This window comes from Zonotrichia leucophrys, chromosome 1, assembly GCF_028769735.1.
Source record: "Zonotrichia leucophrys gambelii isolate GWCS_2022_RI chromosome 1, RI_Zleu_2.0, whole genome shotgun sequence".
NCBI classification, from domain to species: domain Eukaryota; kingdom Metazoa; phylum Chordata; class Aves; order Passeriformes; family Passerellidae; genus Zonotrichia; species Zonotrichia leucophrys.
Window position 1 is genome coordinate 38,345,219 of NC_088169.1, and position 23,106 is coordinate 38,368,324.

At 39.6% G+C, this 23,106-nt stretch overlaps 2 long non-coding RNA genes across 4 annotated transcripts; both read right to left on the reverse strand.

Moving 5' to 3' along the window:
* Positions 1-7,174: 7,174 nt before the first annotated feature.
* On the reverse strand, positions 7,175-11,108 carry LOC135450052 (uncharacterized). Of its 2 annotated transcripts, none has more exons than XR_010440943.1 (3): positions 11,000-11,108; positions 7,772-7,944; positions 7,175-7,311 (listed from the first exon to the last, which is right to left on the reverse strand). It is a non-coding gene; the product is annotated as an uncharacterized LOC135450052 (long non-coding RNA). The 2 variants fall into 2 exon arrangements; XR_010440939.1 differs by lacking the exon at positions 11,000-11,108 and adding an exon at positions 9,020-9,152.
* Positions 11,109-11,132: 24 nt separating this feature from the next.
* LOC135450007 (uncharacterized) lies at positions 11,133-21,572 on the reverse strand. 2 transcript variants are annotated; one of them, XR_010440931.1, is made up of 4 exons: positions 21,490-21,572; positions 15,470-15,591; positions 13,808-13,973; positions 11,133-13,354 (listed from the first exon to the last, which is right to left on the reverse strand). It is a non-coding gene; the product is annotated as an uncharacterized LOC135450007 (long non-coding RNA). The 2 variants fall into 2 exon arrangements; XR_010440925.1 differs by lacking the exon at positions 13,808-13,973 and having other exon boundaries at positions 11,134-13,354.
* Positions 21,573-23,106: the final 1,534 nt, after the last annotated feature.

Below are 23,106 nucleotides of genomic sequence, written 5' to 3' on the forward strand. Positions count from 1 at the left end.
CGGTTCTGAAGGGTTGCCTTGTAGCATCCCTAAATATCTTCAAGATATGGAAGATGTGTTAAAGCAGAGAGCGGTGCCCTTGCATGTGTCAAATTCAAACACTGGAGATACTTCACATCAAATGGTAACAGCCATGAAGCATGGAGAGAGCCATCTGTTTCCCATACTTGAAAGAGGTGTTGAAAAGGAAGCTTTTTTTTTTTTCACTTAGCTAAGATTATGATTTTCATGAGGCCAGAGTGTATGCTGAAAACAAGCAAAAACAAGATGCCCTGTCCTTGGAAAGGTGACAATTTGAACTCATATTACTCTAATGTGACTGGAGGAAAAATAATACAGGTAGGTGAGATAAACCTCCTGAGTGCTATAGTTTGATATCAGAAAATTAGGTGTGGGCCCTGTTGTTAATCTCCAGATCCTCACCATCCAGTGTTTGTGGGAAATGTGCAGCTTGGATGATTGCCATGGTCCTGCGGTGACAGTGAGAGACTGCTGATGCCAGGCCACGAAGGAGTGCTAGAAATAACACCTGCTCTCCTTCAGATGGAGATAACTCTGTGAGAAAACCGTGACAGCTGTTAGAGATATGGGACACAGCTCTGATGGATAAGAGCATTCAGAGGGCAAAATTTGCTCTAGCAGTTCTGAGAGCACTTGATAACTTCCATAGCACAGTATGGCAGGAGATCAAAGGCAAGTATCTTCCAGAAGTCCTTTTCTGTCAACAATGTACTTGGACGGTTTCAGCTTTCTGCAAAGAAACTGAAAATAAAACAGAACCTAAATTATCTGTTCCCATTGCTTTGCAAAGGTGCCCATGAGAGATTCCCACGGATCTGGAGTAAGTGTTTGCTCTACCATTCTGCCTCCCTAAAAGAAAGGCATCAAGTCAGCATTGGTGGTATTCTTTTTTTAATATTAGAAATATATGTATATTTTAAAGTATCTTTCAAAAAAATACTCACAAAGAGAGTTAAAAAAAAAAAAAACCAAAGGGTTGTTAGGGGCAACAGATCTTTTGGGGGAACTTAACACAATTACAATATCAGAGATACTTGTACATAAAAAAACAATCTTTGTGCAGCTTAGAGGTAGAAAGAAGAAACTTCTTTATGCAGCCATTTCTAGACGTCCATGACCAAGTCAACATGTCATTAGTATCAGTATGTTTCTGTACAGCCACTTTTCCCAGTTTTATGTATAGAGAAAAGTTTGCTGTCTTCAGCAACCCTGAAGACCTTTGTGTCTTCAAAATGAGTAGAGGGTAAGGCAGTACTTTCATGAAACATCTTTTCAGTTTCTAAAAGAAAGACCATTTTCCGAAGAATCATACTCTAGCAGTAGTGGGAAAACACCTTTGCTATTTCCTAAGTATTGACAGATCATGGCTTAATGTTAACATCTGTATAGAATATACTGTTAACATCAGTTGGGAAACTTTCCCTTTTTTATCCCCTTTGTAGGAAATTAATATCTAATCTGGTAAACTCTGAGGTTAAGGACATCAGAAAGCATGTTAAACATTAAGCATCTGATGACGTTTGAAAACCACAGTCACTAGTAAAAGCTATAAAAGGATTCCATAAAACCACATCTTAAAGGAAACTTGAGTCGAAGCCAGGTGAAGAAGCGAAGGATCTCATAATTATTGCTTGTTAAAGCAATGTTTGGTTTCAAAAGAAAAATAATTATTTAACATTAAGGAATTATATTTTCACACATTTCCTACCTAGTCATTCACTGTCAGGCAGCTTGCAGAGATATTTCCGCCTGTGACTTCCTATGTTCCTGTAAAATGCACGTATTCCACTGCATGCTATACAATCACTACCCTAATAGGCTTCAACACAACCATTTTTTCATTGTTTCGGACACAAAAAAATGAACAATCATACAAAGATGATGGCGGTGTCCTAAGACCACATAGCCCATCAGATACTCAAAGCTAAGCCCAAGGCATGGTGGATGAGAGAAGCACGCCCTGGATAGGGTGATCCTTGAGGCACAGGGCCGTGAGTCACTGGGCACCACATGGCCTGGAGTGTGCACCACCCAACGAGACCAATGCAGATGGAGCTGCAGAAACTGCAAAACATAGTGCTGGCTGTCTGCATAGCTCTGCAAATATAATACTTGGAATTTATTGCCCAATAAACCCTGACCAAAAGGTTACTATTTGAAGAACAACTTTGCAAAAAGAATACCTGCATCAGATACAAGTTTTCTTTTCAGTATTTTCTTCTTGTTTATATTGCAGGATTTTATAAAGTAAAGGAATGTTTTCACTGTAGCCCCTAACATGAAAATAGACCTTTATAGGATTCTCACACAGCTGGTATGAATTCTCACTCTTGTTTTGTACTAGTTAGTTCATTGTAATGATGGCCATTCCTCCCAGTTTGTGCTTCTTATGTTGAAGACAGAATTAAGGCAGGCAGGCTGCAGAGATCCTGCTGAGGTAATTGTTCACCACCCATGGAGCTGCGTTGAATCCTATCTCAGGTGGGATTCACGGTATCCTATAGGAAATCACCTATATGGTTGTGTTTTTTCATGGTGTTTTACCTGTACAAATAGCACATGGGACAAAAGAAATTCAGGATCTGGTGATTATGTGGAAAATCTAGAGGGCATACTTTTAGGGGAGAAAAAGAAAATAAAAAAAAATCAGCAAGAAAGGTTTCTATGAGGATAAAAGCAACAAAAGGATGTCTAAAGAGACTGAGATTTCCATGTTTTAACTGCAGAAACTATGCACCATGTAGTCACTCATGTCACTCAATCCCCAGTGGGATAGGGAGGAGAATCAGGGAAAAAAGGCAGGGCCCATAGGTTAATAACAGTTTAGTAATTGAAATAAAGCAAAATACAGGCTAGAATAATAAGATGAAGAAGAAGAATATTGAGAAGTGAGACAACAAAGGAGAGAGGGAGGACTAAAACCCAAAAGAAACAAGAGAACAAGAGACGCACAACACAACTGCTCACCACCCCTGTGTGATGTCCACCAGCAGCTCCTGACTAACTCCCCTCAGTTTATATACCAAGAATGACACTGTATTGTAAGGAATATCCCCTTTGCCAGTTTGGATCAGCTGTTCTAGCCATGCTCCCTCCTGGCTTCTTGTTCATCTCCTCACTATCAGAGTATGGGAAATTGAAAAGCCCTTGATTTTGTGTAAGCACTACTGAGCAAATAACAAAACATCAGTGTAGTCAACATTCTTCTTTTACTAAATACAAAATAAACCAACACTGTACCACCAGCTAGTAGGAATAAAATTATCTCTATCTCAGTTCAGTTAAAACTAGGACAGAGAGGTAAAAAGGAGAAATGTGAGGTCCTCAATCCCTTTTTTATTTCAGTTTATACTGATAAGAGCCCAAAGCTACAGGCTAGTCAGCCTTACCTCAGGCCCTGAGAGCATGGACTAAAAGTGTTTAGAAGCCTTCTCCAGTCACATAAAAGATAAGGTGACTGCAAACAATCAACATTAATTTACCAAGGTCAAATCATGTCTGATCGACCTGCCTTTTTTTTTCTGTGAGATAACTGGCACTGTTATAAGGGAAAGGGGAGTATTATGCCACACACTTTGACTTTATCAAGGCCATTGACACAGTGTTCACAGTCTCTGTATCACCAAATTGGCAAGACACGGGCTGGATGAGTGAACAATAATGTGGGTGGGAAGTTGGCTGGACTGGTGGCCTCAAGGAGTTGTCATCAGTGGTGCAAATTTCAGCCGGCAGCGAGTTAATAGGGACATTCATAAGGGATGAATGCTAGGGCCAGCACTGCTTAGTGTCTCCATTAACATTGTGGGCAGCAGTATACTCTCTGCAAGTTTGCAGATGACACCAAACAAATTGCTATTCAGAGAGATCCTAGAAAAGCTGGAGAAACAGGCTGTCAGCAAAACTTTCAATATTTCAATAAATTTTCTGGATTCAGGACTAGAATGCAAGTTAGTTAAGTTTGCTGATTATACTAAATTAGGAGTGAGTGTGAGCTCCCTTGAGGGTGGAGAGTCCTTACAGAGAGATCTGGATATACTCTGAATAAAGAGCTGGCCAATCAGCAAACAAGTGAAATTTAACAAGAGCAAGTGACAGATTCTGCATCTGATGGGTGTAATCTTGGTAACATGTACAAATAGGGGAATCACAGGCTGGGGAGCAGCCCTGAGGAATGACATCTGGAGGTTTGGGTTGTCAGCAAGTTGAATATGAGTCAGCAGTTCCCTGGCAGCCAAAACAACTCGATGTACCCAGAGGTGCACCAGGCACAGCATCACCAGCCCGCCAAGGGAGGTACTTGCTCCACTCTGTGCTGCGCCGTGCAGCCCCACCTTGAGTCCTGTGCTCAGTTTGGGGCACCTCAACACAAGCAGATCAAATTACGAGAGCACCCAGAGGTGTGCAAACAAGCTGGTGAAAGGCCTCGAGGGCAAGACTCACAAGGAGTGGCTGAGGTGACTTGGCTCACTCAGCCTGGAGAAGAGAAGGCTGAGGGGGAACCTCATCACAGCCAGCAGCTTCCTCAGGGGGGGCAGTGGAGGGCAGGTGCTGATCTCTCTGCTGACCTGTGACAGCACACAAGGAAATGGGTGAAGCAGGGGCAGTCCAGACTGGGCATTAGGAAAAGGTTCTTCACAGAGAGGGTGACTGGCCACTGGAACAGGCTCCCCAGGGAAGTGGTCACAGCTCCAACCCTGTCAGAGATCAAGGAGAGCCTGGGCAATGCTCTCAGTCAAATGGGTTAGCTTTAGGCAGTCCTGTGAGGAGCAGGGAGTTGGACCCTGTGATGCTTATGCATCCATTCCAACTGAAGAAATTCTATGACAAACAAATTCAGTCCTGCATCTTGAATGGCAACAACTCCATGAGATAGTACAGGCTACAAAGCATCCACTTAGGAAGCAGTTCTGCAGAAATCAACTTCAAGGGCCTGATGGACAAGTGAAAAAAGCACCAGCAGCTGCAGCAAAACCATCAGTCTCCTGGCTGTAAAAGTGCAGACAACAGATCTAAGGAAGGACTTTTTGGCACTTCTGAAACTGCATTTGGAATGCTACATTCCAAGATGCCACCACTGCAACAAGAAGGAGGACATACTGGAGCAAGTCCAGTGGACTTTGTGATTAGAGGGAGAGAGGGATGATTGTTGTCTCACTGCCCCTAATTACTCTCCCTGAATACATAAGCTGTAGGAGAGGAGGGCACATGAATTCATCTACTGAATATACCTGAGGTGAGGCGCATTTACTGAATTTTTCAGTGGAAAAGCATGGAGAGACAGTCTGAAACATGATTCAAGGGAAAAATCTTCTATCAGAATCTGAAGTATACGGGATGGTCCCTTATGCTCCTGTGGCCTACACAAGACAAGGGATTTCAGTACATAAGATAATGATAACCTCCCTGAACCTTCATTCTTTTTTCCTAACTTCAAAGAAAAAGTGGACAATTAAGTTTTATCACAGTTTGGCAGCTTTTGGGTTATGCAGGACTTTGTGCTTCTGCTGTGACACCTGTGTGAGATTTATGAAATTTCACACTCAGTCCTATTTGCCTGCAGTGAGACAAGTTTTTGGTAGGCAGCCTTCTGCTGCAGTACTGGTGTCAGAATTCCAATGGAAAGGGTTTCCCCACTTGTAATTACCTGAATAGCTGAGGGTCTTACACAATTAAACTGGGGGTATTTGAAATATAGAGACTCCATGTCTTTGATTTGTCCTCTACTATGATCCTGAGCCACAGAAACTCTGCTAGACACAGCTGACATTGCTGTCAGAACAAGGAAGTTGCAATAGGAGACATGGTCATATTGTAAATATGTTATTTAATGTCATTAATTTATTCTATTTTATATCAATATTTCAATGTGGTTTGCTACAGAGCATGGTTATAATTTTTTTTATTTTTGTTTACAATGTGATTTTAAAAATCCCCAAATCCACTAAACTTTTATGCGTTTAATTTTGTGTTGGATACATCAGAAATGGGGACTTAAACTGCACTTGTCCTGTATTTCTTATGGTGACAAATAGTCAGGCTTTGCTGTCCCTGCACATTCAGCATCCCTGAACTGCCAGCATCTAAAACAGACATATATTGACAACACAGGTATTTTCTACCTGGTTAACTCGACAGCATGGCAAGTGTCAGGACTCAATGCTGAACTCCCAGAGGATGCTGATTCTCTCAAAGAGACACTTGCAAGGGAATTTTGCCTCTCCATTCCTCACCTGTCAGAAATACTGTTCTCATGCCCCATTGCACTCAGTCAAGCTCCTAGTTCAGCTACAAATGCATGCAATTGCTACTGCTGCAGTGTTATTGGTGCAAAGCCTAAGGGATAGGAAGTGGAGAGCTTACATATCAATAATCACTCCTAAATACCTGCACAAGTGTGGAGCTGGGAGCATATTAAGGAAAATTAAGAAGCTGAATCTCCATCTGTTTGAAAATACATGTCTAAATTAGGGTTGTTAAAATAATAAGCCACTTTTGCATTAAATAAATTTAATTTAACCTTTTCCTTTCTTTGAAGACTTGAAGATTTGAAGTTTAGCCTAATCAGTACATTAAAATCATTATGATGTGCTGGAGTGTTTCTGAGTCCAAAGGCCTATCATCAAAGACACCAAGAGCTCTGAGCTTTTTCAAAATCACCTGTAACTTGATCATATGCAGGACAGACATCTTTCATTCTTAATCTCCCTAAAATGTAATTGCTATTAAAAAAAAGGGCACATTCTCATCTTAAAGACATCCTTACCACATCAGTGTACCTAGAAAGCATGCATATGTTCAGTTAACAGAAATCATTCTGCCAAATTTACTGGTGATCCTTGACCAGTGACAAACCAATAAAATTATTCTATGAACTGTGTAAGGAAATTCCCAGGAATAAAAAAGTAAAATATAAGCATACTTTATTGTATGTTATAAAATTAGTGAGAAAGACTTTACTGAACTACTGGAGCTTATCACAATCTTATCTGCTTAGAGAATCAGCTGGCATGGCTTTCCCTTAGAATGGCCACAAAAAGCACAGAAATAAGTTCTTCTCTAGATAAACAATTTGCTTTATAAATCTGTAGAAAACTCAAATTTTTGAAGCCTGAATATCTGAAATCAAGGGCTCACATAAATACATATGTCTGCCTGAAGAAGTAGCCTGGTTTTTAGCTGATAATGAGCATCCACTTCTTCCTTTTGTTTCTTTGAGCAAAAATTCAACACATACCATGAAATTTGATGCACCATGCACATATTCGGCGCACACGTGCACATAAAAGGTACCTGAAAATCAGACCACTTACACTTAAAAACAAACTTTTGCCCTGAGACAGCAAAATCATCTTTCACAGGTAGATACTATAATTTCTATCATATTGTTAATAGTATGCAGGCTATGAATGGTGATGCTACAAATTCTTCTCTATAAAGGAATTCTTCCAACTTTCCTTCCGCTAATTTGCCTTATAATAATTTCACAAATTTCTTTTTTCTTTAAACTTATTCCATATAGAAGACATCATCTTTTTTCTCTCACATCTTGTAATTTGGGAGTTAGTTTCTGTGGGTTTTTTTAACAGAAATCAAATGAATCAGTATCCAAGATGAAGATGATGTAAAAATTAAAAAAAAAAAAAAATTTTTTTTTTTTACATATGATATCCAGGTAAAGAATTCCAACAGTTCTTGTTTTCAGTAAGAAATTTCTGTTTCATCAATTGTTAGAAAATTTGTTACCACTTACTCTCAAATACTCCGGCTTTCTTACAACACTGCTTTTTTTCTTCTTTACCATACTCCCCATGCAGATGACTGTGCATTTCCCACACAGAGCTGTGCTGGAATGTCCAGGATCTTTTATTTCCAGCAACCACGGATGGGCCCACTTTGTCACCTTTGCCAAACCATTCTCTCTGACTTCAAGAAAAGAGAGAGACAATGACCCTGCTGGTAGTGTTCAAGTGTTTACACTTCTTTCTACAAGAGTGTCCCCTTTCCTTCCACTATAATTAGTAAGACTATAGCATATAAACTTAAGGTAGAGGAAACAGTGGTTTTTTTTCCTTAGGAGGTGCCAGCACACTCATTTTCAAATCTCATATTTTCTCCCTTTTTCAAAAAGAAATGACTGGGCAACATTCTTGTCAAAGCATTTTCCTGACCCACTCTTCTTTTTATAACTTCTACAGGGCTAATTGTCTCTGTGTCACAAGGCTTTCAAGGTGTCAGTACTGAAGTTTTTATCTTTCTGCCCATAAGCCTTAGAACTGGTGATCCTAATAAATCATCCTGAATTGTGCTGCAGTACTCTCACAATGCTATATATAGCTCTTTTGAAACTTACAGAACATTTTTAAAGTCAAGTTCATTGTACTGAGTTGTTTAAAAACCAATTTAGCTTTTCACACTGTAGCCTTGAAACAAGTCTAAATAATACTTTAAAATAATCTCCCAAATTAGTTACCTAACAATTACAAATTCACCACAGATTTCATACCAAGTGCAATGTAATGTAAGATGTTCAAATACTTAGTTTTTAATGCAATGAAAAATGTTTCAATCTATAGCAGTTTGAAGATACAGTGGTTCAAGTACACCACTCCTGAACTATGAACAAAGAGAATTCCAAAATTATTTAATTCATTTCTATGTTTTTGCTATTTTATTTTTTAAAAACGATTGGAATAATTTATGTATTGCAATAGTAAAATATCTTTGTCCTTCAGATGAAAATAGGAGTTATGCTTATCTTTTCTCATCACAATTTTAACACTTTGCATAGAATCTTAAAATTTTACCCATGTAGTCAAGAAAAAGTTGTTACACCTGAAAACCTGAGGGATTTTTCTGCTGGTCATACATCTGGAGTATTGCCTTTATGTTTTGGCACAATGAGTTCATTTTTTATTTCCAACTGAAGACTTTCAAAATCATTTCAAAATAATGCTGTTTCCAACTGAAGACTTTCAAATTCATATTACTTGTGTCTTACATTCTTCAAATCGCTTTTTCACAGCTCTGGAAATTTGCTGTTAAAAAGTATCTTTGAAATTCTGTGTCCACCACAAGAATCATCATGTCTAGTCTGCATTTCTCATTTAATGAAGCAACCATTTTTGATTCCTAGAAGGTAAGAGATGTTTTTCAATTGTTGGTCAATATTAATTGTGGTATTTTTCTACTCTAGCTCTTCCTTCATGTCTCTTTTTCCCTATGGATAGTGTAAAAACAAATCCTTAAAAAAACTATAGAAGTAGAAATAAGCATCAAAATAATTCCCATAAATTATTCAAGTCTAAATCCAGCATTGTTCTGCCACTAAAAACTTTTACCTCTCAACTACTGGTACTAAGATGGTACACTGTCAACCTGAAAATCACTAGTAATTTTTAAAAATATGCTGCTCATATATAAACAGTCATTTACACATGTAAATACAAGTTGAATTCTCAAACAGCAACAAATAGAAACATCAATTTATGCTATGCAGATAACAGAGTTAAACTTTCTGCCACTGGGTCTAAAAAATAAAAAAAAAAATCCCAAAAACTAAACAAAACAAAAAAAATCTGCTACTGAAAGGGAGAAGTCTGACACTTGTTCCTCTCAGAGTGAAAGTTTTGTCTGAAAGGAAGGCCACCATGTCCTTCCTGCAAGGATGGATGGAAGCTGGTACTCTGGTACTAGCTCTGGGCAGAGCCAGGTTAGGCTGCTGGAAGTTCCCCCACCAGCCAGCCTGTGGCTCCTGGGGCTCTGTGCTCTTCTCCATCCCATTCAGAGGGATCACACCAGGCATTTGAGCTGGAACTCTGGGAAAGGATAGAGAGGAAAGTTCCAGGGGACTTCAGTGTGAGGGGCTGCCACAGCCTCACAGCACAAAGGGCAGAGGATGCCTCCAGAGCCTGCTGTCACACAAGAGCCCACCAGATGTTTCTGAGTGAACCGCTGAATTATGAGTTGCATTTTTTATGGGTTTTTTTTATGTTGTAGTGGCATTTCAAAAGAAGCAAAATCATCAATTGCCACATTCCCACACCCTAGACTAGAGGACAAACTGTATGTGTGAGACTCAGTACACTGCTGACCTGTTAGTACATTTAAACATTTCAGATTCTTATAATTCCCAGTCTAGCAGAAACTTTCCTTTCTCTCTAGCATGTTTTGGCACTCTTTCACTTGTGTGTCTTGCACTGAAATTTACTGATGTCATATCAGGAGAGGTCAGAAGATATTTGCCTATGACTCAGCTCACAGGGTTGCCTTTCCCATAAACCTTCCCCTTCCCTGTACTTCTCTGAAACTGACCTCCTTAACTAGTAGTGCAGCTGACAGTTATGAAACTGAAAAGAAAGTTCTAGAGCTAAATCTTTTAATTTTATAATAATTTTGTGAAAACATTCACTTTCAAAGGGCTTAAAGACTAACTTTTAGTGTACATTTAGTATATACATTTGTGCCAAGAAAAGGAAAGTGAAATAGCAGCATTAATGTAGAGAAAGCATGCCAGATTGAATCTTGATCTCCTACTGGTATGAGACAGAAGCCTCTGTAGCTGATAAAACTAAAACCTTCATCTGCTACACCTCTGTCCCACAGTAATTGTAGCAGTTTACATCATCCCCCAAAATATTCCACAAGACAGAGATGGATCTTCTGATGTACCCATCTAGTTCTCTACAAAATCAGAAGGAAAGGTGATTGCAAAGGCTGCAGTTTCACTCAGTAAATATTGTCACTCCTTTTAAAACATGTACAGGGATACATGAAACATCAGATACAAGCAAAACAGACATGGTACAAACATTTGCTTTGTCTTTCTGGAAAATCATAGACCAACAATGAACGTGCTGGAGAGCTTTCCCACCACCTTGCTTTTGGGCACTCAATATTTCAAATAAGCCTGTTTTTTCTAAGTTCCTTTTATACATAAGGGGATAAAATTATTAAATTTATAATATAATAAAATTATCACCACTTTGAAACTCGTCCAGCTTCACTCCAGAGTCCCAGTCAGTGGGAGCAATACCTGCATTGCTGACTGCCACAGGGTTTGCTCTTGTTCATGCTGAGTGTCCCTCCTGCTGAGGAAACAAGCCAAACATACCACAAGACAGGTGTACTTCTGTATGCAGCCTCAGAGCACTCAAAATTATATTTCTGCTTTCAATCACACCCTAGCCTCTCTCTCTAAAGGGAGTCTATATTTAGACTAAGAGGGAAACTGCTTAAGCTAGACTATCCAAAGTTTTAGCACCCAAAGTTAGAACTCTCCCTGAGCTTCAAGAAAGGGTTTCAGAGCCCAGTCAGAAAATATAGAGAGAAAGTATAGAACTAATTTGAAGCTTCATTTCACAGAATAATTATTTACTTATTTCTTCATCTTCTCATGGACGCATGAAGAACGAAAAAATTTTGGGGTAAATTTCTTTCGTTCACTTTAAGGATATATTGTCAAGCTAATCATTACACAAGTTTCAGCAATACTGCCCACACTGTGCTATCCTGATTTCATCAACGGTTAACTCTATAAAATCAAAGCAGGATAAAGTACAAGATATTCACTGATAAATGCATAGTGAAATAAAATAGTACTATAGCTACTGTTCATTGGAATTTAGAGAATTTAGAGGTCAGGACTGTCCAAGGTTTACATTCTCAGATACATTACAAGCATTGCCTTTGACACAAACAAAGCTCACACATAAAGACTCTGTCTGTACTTTTCTCAGTGGTGAGAAGCTAAAAGAAATGTGAAACTTAATTTAGCTTCAGTGTGCATCTCATGGTTACAAACACAGCACCACAGTGCCATAGCCTCATCAAAAAAGTGCTTCAAATGGGCTTCTTCAAAAGAACAGTCCTACATCATTTGTTGGCTTTCATACCCATGAGGTCTGGAACTTGATGCATGAGCCCCTGGGATAAAAACTATCATTTGTTGTGTGTATTCTTTTAGACACAGCATCAGCTACTTGATATTACATACTCACAGCTAATTCAGGATAAGCGTTCAGAACTAACAGGTTTGTATACAAAACAGTGATGATTAATATCCTGCAAGATTTAGCCATTATTGAGAAGTATGATGTTAAGCAATTAATTTAGTGAAGTTAAATTTTAATGTTTAAAGTTGACCTAATTTTTCAGCCTTCCAAACACTCTTATCACAGTGATTATTAATTTCCTAATGAGTTTGTGTTCATTTGCAGTGTTGTCTGACTTTATCCCATACCTTGAAGTAGGCAGAATTATTACAATTAAATTAAATGAAAGCAGATCCAGAGTAAGTTCACTACCTATTATGTTTGGAAATATTCACTTTTCCTATCTTCTATCTTTCTCTCACACACTAATTCTCATACATCTTTTCTTCCACCATTGGAAAAGATGATCTTATGATCTTTTTCTCTCACTGAAGCAAAAGAATTTCTCTATTTCTTTAATTTTTGTTGTGAATATATATATATGTATATATTCTTTATGAAAGGCTAAAGAAAAGCTACCCATACAGGTAAGTATATTGATGACTTTTACTTAGCCAGAGATTCCATAGAAACATGGGGTTGGAGTGCAAGCACCAGCCAAGATGTCTAAACCAGCAGAGATGAATTACGCTGTGAAAGTGGGGATTTCACTTCATTAACTGGAAAAAGAATTCAGGCACTCAACTTTGCGGTGATTCAAGTTGGCAAAACAAGAGCTGCCCCGAGCAAAGAACTGATGAACATTGCCTCATAATGCTGCCAGGAGTTCAAGGCCACTGTTTAAGTGCAGGATAATGCAGGAACGAGAGTGAGCAGCACACACTTATGATGGATCTCTTCATTTGTCATCAAATTTCTTCCTTCTGGGAAATACTGGACACTTGAGCTTTGGAGTCCTCACATAATTGGTGCCGGAAAATATGACACACTGAGACTGACAGATTTTGTGGGACAGGTGACAAACAGCATGAAACAAAATTATTTCCTATTAGCTGAAAACATCCTGATGGCCTACATGCAGCAAAAATTGACCGAGCCATATGATATTTTTATCTTGAGAAACGCATCTGAATTGTTTTGAGACCCCTCTGTTTTCATTACAAAGACAGTTGTGTATTGTTACAAAAAATGCATGTCTTTATAGCAGAAGAGTCCAAGTCACCTGACAGGGCTGTATATTGCCTCCTCTAATTATATTCTCCTAGCTTGCCACAAACCCACATTTCACTTGACTTAGAAACTCAGAAGCCTCAGTAATCTTCAGTCATGGTTTTTTTCCCTCTCAAGATGTAGAAATGCATATCCAGCTCAGGCAAGCAGTAATCAGTATAGCATTTGAGTACCTGAAAAACAGTAAGGTAGGTAAACTAATTTCGCTTTTTCTCCTTCAGCAGCATAGAGACAGCAAATGTGGTATATGGTTTCCATTGAAATGCTAAATCATCACATTTTTCATGACCTTCAACTCTGCATAAAGTATGCTCTATAAAACAAGTTTTTGCTGATACACATGTCTTGAAGTGTCATGAAATGAAAATCTACACTGTCTGCTCAGTTCTCTCCTCAAGGAAAATGACAAATTTGAATGCACTAAGGGACAACACTGGGATGGTGCAACATTTATCTATTTAAAGTAGACTCAGAACAACAAAGCTACATGTATGCTTACCTCAGCAGAAAATAGAGGGCCAGAAGCAAATAACTTCTGGGACTGATCAAAAGCACCTAGAGCAATAAACGTTGCCATAATATACTTCCTCTGAAAAATGAAGATTCAGACACAGATTCACTCTTACCTGATGTTTCCAGTGTCTACAATCTGCATCTAAGATAATCATCCCAAGTGCCTGGTTAGAGGGTGAATGTTCAGATATGGTTTGTCCATTCTACACTTCATATTTAGGATGGGTAGTGTTGGTTTCTCCCTTGTTTAGACTGGAGATGTGTGTTCCTCTCTGTGGTCTATAAAGAAAGTTGACCTGAGGAGCCCATCCGAAGATGTCTTGCATTACACACTCACACCTGATCCCTTACTGCTGCTGAATTTAGGTTACCCTGCACATTGTGATTTGTCATTCTAACCTTCTCCCAGGCAGTACTCCTGAAATTATGCAAGGCATAGAGAGAGCAGGAATTTGAGATGTTTCATCTTGGATCATGTGTGACAATTTGCCAGTGACACAGTCTGCCAGTGCAGAGTAGCTTACAGGGTCACAAATACCAGCTTTACATACACTGCCCTCCAAGGACAGTGGAGGACTTGGAGCTCAGTGATGCCTCCCACACAAACTGAATTTCAGAATAACTATAAAAGTATCCTGCCCTCTTTGGTGTTACCACAGTGCTAAAATTAGTGCTGAGTTTCATGTTAATACATAAATATTTATAAACACTTCATCAGAATTTTTTCCCATGGGAAATTTTCTTTAAGTGGCTTTAGGTCACTTTTAAATACAGTGTCACATTTTGAGGGCTGTCTAATATTGCAAACACATTAGCAAACTGAGTGCTGTCTCTTCCACTGGGACTAGGTGAGAATTAATCTATTAATGCACAATACACGAAGCCAAATTTAACTTCTAATTTGCCTTTTTCCTTAACATAGGAACAAGGTAGGACAAAGCCACTTTGGAAGTGCCTGCTAATTGATGCATTTTATGCTCACCAACAAAACCAAGAGTGCATAAAGCAAAGGACTGGTTGGTTTCTGGAATAAGTGCCAACATTTCAGCACCTCCAAGCTCTAAGGGTTGTTTTGCAGACGTGAAGTTCATGACTTTCCTCCATCCTAGGTACTTGCTACTACTGGTCCTGCTTACTGATACTACTACTAGTAGTACTACGGCCTAGGTACTACTTGCTGCAGGTGACAACTGCAGAAAACAAGGGGAGGTAACAACTGCTTTACCCAGATCAGAGAGATGAAAAGTAAGAGGCATTTGCGAGAGCAGAAATTGCTCTGAGGAGAATCTGGGAAAGGTCTGATCATCATATAATGTTGTTAAGTCTGGAGAATATTTTGTTAAGTCTGGAGGAGATTTTATCTGGGAGTTCTGTTTTCTTTGGGCAGAAGCTCCGCTACCAGGCTATTGCCCATAGAGCTTGTCTTTGTGGAGGCGACATCAAAGTTAACCTTTAGACAAAAAAATATGGTTTTCTGCAATGAAATTTCTAACATATGAAAAAATGGGACAGAGGAAAGAGTTTCTCAGCAGTCATTTTCCTTTTACACACTCCAAGTAGCCTTTTTTGCCACTCTTTTTTTTTCATGTTTTTGCTTGGCTTTTTGTTTGGAGGTGTTTTCTAATTTAATGAAGAGACTATGAACTGAAGCATCTGTCTGCATTTTGCTAGTGTTACTGTGTCTAGAGTCCCAAGAGGAAAGGGAGTGCCAAAAGTTAATTTATGCAAGTTCATTAGCCCAAGGTTTTTTCCCCTCTTGCGTGCACAGGACTGACCTTTCCCAGAAGCTGCCTTGACTTGTGCCTGGCCTGTTGTCACTACCTCCTTGATTCTCTAGTTTTTCATGCTGTGGATGTGTTTTTCACCGCATTTCTGGCACCAGCAGCAGACTCACACCCTGCATTAAATTCACAAGCAGCATCTTAGCATTCAGAAAGATAAAGCATGAGCATCAGTTTGTCAGATAAAGTCAATAAATGCTTGTGATTCAGCAACAAAGGCCAGCCATGTAAACAGAATCTCAGTAGGCAATGCCTGCTGTAACACCCTTCATCCTGGGATCATGTCAGGCCAGGATAAAGCTCAGCCTCCAGAAAACTGCAGTCACAAATATGCCTCTTGCTGGAACACAAGAAGAGTTTTCCTTTTCCAGGACACCATAGTGAAGGAGCATTATTTTGCACATGGCCAGCAATCACTGCGCAATCAGGATAGAGCCAAACCACACGTTGTTTAATAACACCACAAACACAGGAAACAGCCTGATGAAAAGGTTTCAAGAAAAATATGTTTATATCGTGGGTCACCATGAAACAGCTCCCAAGCAGAAATCACCAACACCTTATAACTCCAGCTAAAGGAGACATTCAGAGCCCAAGTTAGCGAGCTGGCACTAGCTTAAGGTTGCCTTGAAAGTTATCTTTTTAGTGCTGTTTTATCCCAACCACAACCTTGAAGAAAAGTGGGTTAAAGTGTCAAAGGTGGCATTCTAGACCTGCTGCAAGCAAAGAACTTATTGAACAGCTGCTGGAAGTTTACACAACAAAATGGAGAGGGAAAAGAGAGGTAGAACAACTTCCTTAAGAAAAACAGAGTACTTTGAAAAATGAGGACATTGTGTGGTAGCAGTGTTTTTTTCTTCAAACTCCTCTCTCTCACATCAACTTCTTACATATGCTTATCCATTTATGTCTGAAATACTGCATTAAATATGCTACATCTTATTTCACTTTCCTTACTACACTCCCCTCTCTAGTTGCTGAATACACATGTTAACAGTAGCATATAATTTTGTAAATATCATTTTAATATACACATTTAAATATATGATTACTCTTTAGCTATTAAAAAAACCCAAATAGCTTTTTCAACTTTCCAACAAATTGAGTTTTACTGTCCATAATTTTATATATAAATTCTGTACATCTATTTTCCATTTCAGGTTATGTATATGTATTAATAATAAAAACATTATAAAAATAATTCAAAACCAAGAGCAATTCACAAGTCATAGGTTTCTTAATGATTAAATATCAACTGCATCAAAACTAATAATAAGGAAATTGTTAAAATTCAGTAATAAAGGGATGTGTACATCAAAGTTAGAAGCTGACAGGCTAGAAATTATTGAATAACTAAAATTAAAATGCCAAAGTTGGATCTGCCAAATAATGAGAAACCGATTGTCTCAATTACCTCAGAGGAAATGAGTTCAGCAGTAGAGAAATAAGCAATCAGGTCAATGGGTATCAAATGGAATATTTTATAATTTTTTTTTTGAGAGAGCAGTCTTTCAGATGAGGAATATATCGTGTAGTAATGCATGGCCAATGAGATGAACTCTTATAGCTGGGATTCATAAGATGAGTGAGCTGGAACCTCATTCAGAGTGACAACACTTGCCCTGTTTAATTAAATAATTCATTAATTCTGCATCTAAATCCTATCAGGTATCTTACAACAGGTCACAGATAAACTGATTCATAGAGATCAGATTGATTCACTCCATGACCAATTTATGACTGATAATTTCTGTAAATTATCTAATTTATTACAGTAAGTAAATAAATTAAACATCTCTTTTACAGCAATCCCAGTTGATACACAGAAAACCTTTAAAAGGCTATTTACTCATCACCTGAAATGAACTGAATTTCCAAGGTGTCTTACTAATTCTTTATTACTATATTCTAATGTCATTGCAACTGTTTTTTCTATTCTTAGCCAATGCACTCAATGAAGACGGAGGGAGAGCTTTTGGCCCTCCCTCTTCAGACATTTGTCTTGCAGCTCAATAGGAGCAGCACTGAGGGGAGCAGTTCTTCCCACTTTGACTTGTTTATTTCTTCTTTAGCTGATGGAGAAAATGAGGTGTTTAAAAAAGCCTCAGAAGACCTGGCTGCTTAGGCTGAGTTATCTCAGGTTTCCCTTGCCTTTTCTGTGATGAGTTGGAATGCTCATTATGTCACACAGACACATTCATGGGGATGGAGCTGTGCTATGCGCCAATCCTTGTCAAAACAAGCCAGGAAAACAATGCCCCTGAAAAATGTGCTGTCATCCTGACCATTGCTCTCTAGAGGGAAAAAAACTAGGGGGGAAAGGCAATGGAAACAAAAGGCTTGTCTCACAAACCTGCTGAAGGAGGCAGCACAGGTCGTGGGCAGCAGTATGACAGCTAGAGCATGCACATTATGGATGCGTGGGACACACCTAAGGGATGTCCCTGCTCCAGAAGAGTTTCATAACAGCCAAGCTGTGGGCTGCTCCTTGATGGTGTTGTAATCCCTCCCCTTGATGCCTCTCTGTTTTGTGTAAAATGAGAATGAGTCAGTAAGAAGGAAACTTAAACCCCAATCCCCTTCCTAATCCGGTTCATTCTTGATTTATATTTACAAAGCCAAGATAAACACCAATAGAAGAGCCTGAGGCAATGTTGTCAAGGGGACATGTGTGCTCACCCTACATACCTGGGAAAGACCAGAATGATCTTAAGCAGGAGAAGGTGAGCCTTTGACTGCAACAGCCTGAGCCAGGCAGAGGTGTAGCCCCAGGACAGGGAGGCCAGCCCTGCCTCCAGCAAGCTGGCAGCTGCTCTGAGGCAGAGAGGGAATAAAAACAATCCAGCAGCAAAGAGAAGCAGAGAAAAGTGGCATGATGCAACACAGCCTCAGTCTACCAGCCAGCACACCATTTCTAAGGACTAACAGGCTCCCAATCAGAATTTGAAAAATAAAGAGGATAAGACATTGAATTATTATCAGCAGGCAAGCCACAGTGGTTTGAGGAAGAAGAGGCAGCATGTTTCTCCTCTTCTGGCAATGTGGTATCTGCCCCCTTTTTCTCTTGTCATTATAAGAACTTTACCCTGAAGACAAATGTGGGAACAACCATTTCAAAAAAGATCAAAGTAAACCCTCCTGACTTTTCCTTACAGCATGCTGTCATTTTTATGTAACCCAGTCTTTCAGCAAACCAGAGACAAATATCCTGAATTATTATCAGCCACCTTGAAACAGTAGGGGCTTTTTTGTAAATATGTTATTCAGAGAAAAACACTTTGCCTAGGTCTAATCAGAAACTAATTAGAATCAGCATATGCTTTTCTGCACAGTTACCGTGTCATCTGGAACACGAGATGTACAAAACCAAACCTAATCAAACTGGGATGCTTAACATTGGGAGCATTATCATCTGAAGAGTCTTCTGCAGTCAACAGAGAAAGAAATAGCAGCATGATTCAACATACCTAGTATCTTGAACAATCCTCTAGAAATTATTATTGCTCCTCCTTGACTACAGAAGGGCTCTGAGAGTGTGATTTATTTGCATGAGCACTGGTAGCCAACTCTATTTTGTATGGCACAGAGTATCTGCCCAGCCTGCCCCCTGCTCTCCCAAAGGGGCACCTGCCCCTTTGGGAGAGCACAGACTCTCCTAAATCTCATGGTATATCTGCCTGACCCAGGCAGGTGTCTCAGGTACCCCAGAGAATCCTGAATGGTGACCATGAGCTACACCTGAGCTGCTTCTGCATGCTTCAGATAGGGCCTGAAGTCATCAGTGGTGAGCCTGGGCCACTGGAACACTGCTGTAGGCTCAAGTGAAGAGTATCAAAAACTGAAGGAGTACGGCTTGGCTAAGAGAGAGTCAAGGAGCAAGGGAGCTGCTCAGGGCAAGCCATGAGCATGGAGCTGTTTGGTTTTGAGTGAGCTGCTCCTGTGTGGCAAGGGGACTGCTGTGATGTCAGAACCCAGAAAATTCCTCTGGCTGTCCTGCAAGGTTCGAGCCCCTGCCCAGGGGCTCAGAGACCTTGGCACAGAGCCCAAGACCCCTGTGCCTTTGATTTAGCCCTTGGAAAAAACAACTACCAACCTTTATATGAAGAATTACAAGTCGAGAAAGTTTAAGTAGAAAAATAGTTAGTTTGTCACAGGATGAAAAATATATTTTTGAGGTTTTTAGAATGGGGGCTCGGGGTCCCAAGATGGAGGAATTTGGGCATGCCTTGTTCTTTTTCCTTCTTCTTCCTGGCCTCCATGTTCTGGGTGATACTGGCACTTTTGGATTGGTTTAGAATAGAAACTCACTGTCTAACATAAGTGATAGGTATTCAGAAGTTACGGTAAATGAAGTACACATAGTTTTTAGTATAAAAAGATAACACCACCCCGAGGGTGGCCAGTGTGCCTCTGTCTGACCCACTGAATGGGCTTCAGCAGGCCAGAGAAAGAATGTAATGGATAAGAAACAATAAACAACCTTGAGAACGAGAACTGAAGAGTTCTGACTCCTCCTTTGACTGCCAGGCTGGGAAAAGAGACTTTCTAACACATCTCAGGGTCACTCTGACCAGCAGAGATTCTGGGACTGTGACACCAGCGTTATAAAGCACACTCATCAAACTCTGCCTAAACCCACTCCCAACTTACACCAAGCCATGAAGCCGTCAAGCATATAAATGCAAATCCATTTGCCTGCAACATTTTTTATTCAACACCTATTGACATTATCACAGTTATATAAATAGCACTTAAAGAGAAAGCCAGGATGTACAAAACTCTAATCTTCGGCCACCACCAAATTCTTCTCTGTCAAGTTTTCCTGCCTGATGAACATGCCATTTGTCCTTTTGGTGTTCCCTTTTCGATAAAGCTAATATTTTCCTTTATCTTAAAAAAAAAAACCCTTCAGTTTTACCATTAATCATAGAAGTAAGACGTTCATACGAAGCAATTCATTTTGCAGCAACACACTACACTTTTAAAAGGAGATATGAGAGGTTTTCCATCTTATGAGGATCGATGTTGTTGTGCAACCAAGAGAAATTTCAGTCCATTTTTCAAACCATCTGAAGTCCCATGTATTGAAGAAAAATAATTCAGCACATATAGTTTCAATTCAACTGAAATTTATGATTCTATATGACTACAGTGATATCTGTAATACTGGCCACCAAAGACTCACTGATATTTTGCCAAGCAAAACATAACAATCTTCCAGGCTAATTGCAGATTTTATTTAAACAAATGTGCAAGATATTTCACTCTTTGCACAATTGAAAACTGTTCACCAGATTTACAGTCAGTAGGTAGAGATGTATAGTATATATGAGGGAATTTCAGAGCATACAAAGGCACAGCCCTATCCTGCTACAGCACTATCCAACTCAAGGTTCCTAAGGCAGGCTCCTGAACTGGAAATCTGTGCTGTCTTCACAGAGAAGGAGCATCTGAACTCTGTCTACACTGATTTTTATTTGGGTACCTATAGCAGATACCTCAAGTCAGGTCCTGAAATAGCCTCCACTTTGTTTAATTCTGAGACCAATAGGGAGGTGGATAGAATGTTTGTACTGAAATACTTGTGGACCAACAAAGACTGACACAGAAGTAGGAAGATGGACTGCAAAGACTTTCATTCATTTGTTTAAGGTAGATATATTAATGTGCTGATCCTTTATGTTCAGGAACACCAAAACACCACTCAGATATTATATTTAAACAACTTCATTATTCACAAATACTCCAGCATTTTCAACTTGTTAGGGGCATTGTGGGTCTGATGAAGGTGACTGTACTTTGACCACAAGGTGCACAGATGATTGTTTGCCCATCGCACTGAAAAGTGGAACAAAGATTGCTCACACATGCCATTGACCAGACACAATCCACAGAACTATTCAAAGAACAACAGCTTTGTAGAGGTCTGAGCTTTTCAACCTCCAGTCTGGGATAAGAGAAACAGCTACGTTCTTATTATATTGCAAAAGTTACTTATTGCTAGAGTTTTGTACCTCCTTAATGTTTCTCACAGGCAGCTCCTCTAAGCCCTGACTCTTCCTTGTCCTCACAGCAGCAAACTCACTCCAGCTCCTCTTAATCAACCAATCCACTCTTTTATAACACTCTTCTGACTGGCTACAGCTGTGGCCTGTTAAAGTCAGGTCTGTTCCCAATTTCTAATAATTGGCTCAGCTGCAACTCCTTAGGGGTAAGATTACTTTCTATACTACCTTTATTTCCTTATATTGTATCCCCCCACACAGCTACATGCAGAATTGCTCTTAAACAGCAGAGATGTTGCTGGTTGAAGTAAGAAAGAGTGTTGTCTTTGATGAAAATGAAGGACAGAGACACTGTTGAGAAGTCGCAGGAGCATCGCTGCTGGAAGCCAAAGAAGAGGACAAGATGAAAACCCTTGAAGATGTCAGACTGTATACTGTGAAAAAAAAGGAAAGATTTTGCAGATATTCTTTGCATGGGCACCCACAAATCATCCAAACACATTGGACACAAGCCCAGCTCCATGCCCCAGGACCTTGGCTGGCCTCCAAGAAGCACCATGAGCAATTGGATCAGGTGAACTGCAGAAGCTAAGAGAAAGTATAAAGGAATGTGTAAGTATCTGCTTGCAATGAAGTTTCAGCCAACAAGAACACTGATGCTCTTCCCCTTGCAACAGCCACATATAAGTAAAATAAATCAAGTATTAAATATTAACCTCTGAAATGCCTATACTTAAAAACTTACATTAACTTTCAGTCATAGCATTTGTGCCTCATGACAAGACAACCTGAGTATCTTCAGTTTTGCCTTTGTAAATTATTATAAAATTTCTCTAAAACTTGTTACTCAGACAAACAAAAACTTACAAAAACTTAAAGGGGACAAAACAAGGTCAATCCAAAGCTAACAAGAGCCCAACAAAAAATCCTTTGAACAGACCTTGAAGCTGAGTGATACACCAGAGCTATTTACTAGTGAGATAGGCAGTGCATGTGCTTGATGACAATAATAATGCTGTTATCAACATGGAAATGTTGGGTTTAAACTTAATCTCTTCCCTGATAAACTCTCCTTTCACCAGCCCAAGGATTTATAGCTAAAAGCATTTCAGACACAAACCCAGGACCAAACCGTGTATCTGTTTGTCCTATTTCTGTAAGGATTTGAAGACGGTGCATGTGAAATGCAAATGCTCAAACTCCAGATGCCAGAAGTCGAGGAGCAGAGCTGAAGGATCTGAGAAAGTCCCTGGGGAGCCATACAATGAGTAAAATGCCAGTGCAGCCAGCTGTGCTGAGAGCTGGCCCAGGGCTCAGCACACTCCATGCTCAGAGCAGCAGCTGAGGCAGCAGAAGTGGGGCTGGCAGCATCCACCCAGCTCCAGCAAACCAGGGCAACAAAAGCAATGAGCGGATACTTAGCGTTCACACAAGGTCTACAGTCTTGTAAGGAAAACAAAAGCGCTAAAAAGTTCAAAAGTTCAAAGAGGGTCTTTCAACCTTTTTTCAGCAATATATGAAAAGCCTTCTTGCCCTTCCTTCCCTAAGATGCATATTTATTTTGAAAATCACATAAAATTCTATTTCTGCTTCCAATTTTTACAGGGTTGCAAAATTTTTTGTTAA